Raw genomic sequence first — 3,465 nt, forward strand, 5'->3', positions numbered from 1 at the left:
TAAAGCCGTGTGGTAGGTGCTGTTGTGAGGAAGATATGATCCCTTTCCTTATAAAAAGTGTCCACTCTAGTTAGAATGTCAGATAAATGGATTATTTCAAATATGTACAAAGTTCAGAGATGTAATGCAGAGGAACTCAGGATTAAGTCTGTTCTAGAAAAATGAGGCATAAGAAGATCCACGGAAAAGGTGATGAGTTAGCAGGTTTTGCAGACTGAAGAGGAGTGTGCAGGCAGACAATAGGTAAGATCATCCCAAGCAGAGAGAAGAGCACGTACAAAAGTCGTCAAGTGTGGTGTGAGTGGAGAACTACAAGTAGTTTGATATTTCCGGAGGATCATCAGATGCAGGGAGGTGGAGGGTGTTGAGAGTTTAACCTGAAGAGTTAGGCAGAGGTCACATGACACAGCGCCTTGTATGTTATGTCAGGGAGTTTGAAAATTATCTTGCAGGCAGTGGGAGGCATTAGTGTTTGTTTGAGATCATTTTGGTAGCAATGTAGAGGGTATGTTGGTGGGGAGAGAACAGGGGAAGGTGTATGGAGGATATTGCTTCTAAGGTGTCCAAGAATGAGATATTTATTAGCTTGAACTTGTGTCAGGTGATGGCAATGTAGATGAAGAGTCAAAAGATACCTAAGAGGCAGAAGGAAAAGGACTTGGAGAGGGAGGGTAAAAGAATACTCGGGATGAATTCCCAGGTTGCTTGTTGAAGCAGCTGGGAGAACGGTGTTGCCTTTTCAGAGAAAAGGAACAGTGGAAGAGTAAAAGGTTTGAAGGAAAATGATAAACTTAGTTTGGAATATCTAGGTTTGAGGTATCTGTGAAACATCTAAGTAGAGAGAGTTTGTAGGCTACAGGGCATACAAGTCAGGAGTTCATAGGAGAGGTACAAGCTGGAAATGTAAAAGTAAGAGTCTTCATCCTGCACCAGAAGCTTTGACAGTGAATGAGACAGAGGTGAGTGTGTGTACATGGCCGGGGCAGGGAGAAACGGGCCTGAGGGCCTCTGTGTTCACAAAAGAAGCCGAGAAGTGGCCAGAGAGGGAACTGTCTGAACTAGACAAACAGAGTAGTCCCAGATAATGAAAGGCAAAGAAATCATTGAGAAGTTGAATTAAAGGAATTTTCTAGCTGGATTCTTGAAAGGGCAATGGAGAGGATGGAGCCAATAATGACTTCAAAGTTTCTGGTTTGGGTAATGTCATTACCTGGCATGAGAGATACTGGAGGTAAATCAACTGGGCATGGTGACATATGCCTGTAGTCCCAGCTACTTGGGTGGCTGAGGCAGGAGGATTGCTAGAGCCCAAGAGTTTGAGGTTGCTGTGAGCTACGATGACACCACTGCTCTTTAGGCCAGTGACAGAGCAAGACCTCGTCTCAAAAAAAAGAAAAAGAAAAAAGAGATACGAAGGTAAAGCAGGTTTGGGGATAAAAGAATGAGTTCAGTCCTGTGATGTACTCAGGGTAAATGAAAATGTCCAGCAGGCCATCGGATTTAGAGGTTTGAAGCTTACAGGAGATGTCAGGGCTGTGCTGGGGAACAGCCAGGATGGGTAACCTAAGCATCATAATATATTAAACCACTTATACAAAATATATAATAGAAAGTATATGATACAAGTATGTCACCAGGGACACATAATATAGCAAACCACTGGTACAAAACATCAAGCCATTAACACAAAGTATATAAAAGAAAATGACTGATACAAAGTATGTAAAGGTCTTTAAAGGGTTTTAAATTTACTTAGAATTATATTCAGCAATATTCTCAGCAATGTGGTCTAAATGCAATGTTAACATATTATTAAAGTCTAAATTATTACATGATATGTTCAAAGAAAATTGGTTTGTGAATGTTTGCATTTATATGTCCTTAATTTGCATAATGCCCTCTACTGATTATGGGTTTTTTTTTTTTTTACTAATTATGGTTTGAAGCTCATCCTTGATCTTGCCAGTTATATAGTATTATACTCAAGACAGAAAATCTAGGCTTGTGTTCAAACAACAAAAGCAATTTTTTCTTTTTCTTGCAACCATTCTATCATCACCCCAAAGATGTATAAGTTCGTAAATATCCGGCATGGACCAACCTATGGCAACTCCAGGAAAACCACATGCTGCTTCCTGATCCGGAGCATATTGCCTCCTCTTCCCATCATAAATATAACTTGGGGACCACTCCTGGTGCCTCCTTGCCCCGTTTCCTGGATTTTGCCCCCTGTAATTATATTAGTTTCCTAGGGCTGCTGTGACAAAGTATCACAAACTGGGTGGCTTAAAACAACAGAAATTTATTCTCTCACAGATCTGGGGGCTACAGGTCTAAAATCAAGGTGTTGGCAGGGCCATGCTGTCTCTGAAGGCCCTAGGGGAGGATTCTTCCTTGCCTCATCCTAGCTTCAGTATTTGTTGGCAATCCTTGGCATTCCCTGGCTTACAAATGCCCCCAATCTCTGCCTCTGTCTTCACATGGCTGTCTTCCCTGGGTATGGGTCTTTGTATCTGTTCTCCTCTTCTTGCGGGGACATCAATCACATTAGATTAAGGGCCCACTCTACCCCAGTATGACCTCGTCTTAACTAATTACATCTGCAATGACCCTATTTCTAAATAAGGTCATATTCTAAGGTTCTGGGAAGAAAATGAATTTGAGGGGAAGGGTGGTAGTGTTGGTGGCACTGTTATCCAGTACAGTAACCAAGAGTTAAGTGAGTAAGGAAAGCACTTTGGCTGGGCATTCCACCCCTGTCCCCTGTTGGGGCTTGGAAAATGATACCTCAGGCCTGCAATGGTGGCTCATGTAATCCCAGCACTTTGGGAGACCAAGGTGGGAGTGTCGCTTGAGGCCAGGAGTTTAAGACCAGCCTGGGCAACATAGTGAGCCTATCTCTACAAAAAAACATCTAAAAATTAGCCTGGTATGGCAGCACATGCCTGTAGTACTACTTGGGAGGCTGAGGCAGGAGGATGGCTTGAGCCCAGGAGTTTGAGGCTACAGTGAGCTATGATGATGCCATTGAACTCCAGCCTGGGTGACAGAGTGAGACCCTGTCTCTAAAAAAAGTTAAAATTAAAATTAAAAAAAGAAAATGATACTCCATCATATGGCACTATGACATACCGAACTAAAGAAGCAGCAGTTTCAACATGTCTTGAACACCCTATCTCTCCCAAAGCACAAGATAAGGCTGTTCTCTGAAATTCTCTTATCTGCCTAGAAACTGGACCCACCAAAGAGGAACACAGTTGCCTTCAATCCCTTCCCTAAAATTTCATTAACCAAAGAAGATTAAAACTCATATCACAGAAGAAGAGACTTAAAATTAAACACCATACCTGGAGCCCAGATAGATTCTGTTCTCTGGCCCCATTCAATTTCCAAACTGAATTATTTACTAACTATTGTCTGAGCATTGGGTCCATTTATGTCTCCTAAAATCATTTACTATCCCAG

Source organism: Propithecus coquereli, unplaced genomic scaffold, assembly GCF_000956105.1.
Source record: "Propithecus coquereli isolate 6110/MARCELLA unplaced genomic scaffold, Pcoq_1.0 Scaffold15, whole genome shotgun sequence".
Taxonomy (NCBI): domain Eukaryota; kingdom Metazoa; phylum Chordata; class Mammalia; order Primates; family Indriidae; genus Propithecus; species Propithecus coquereli.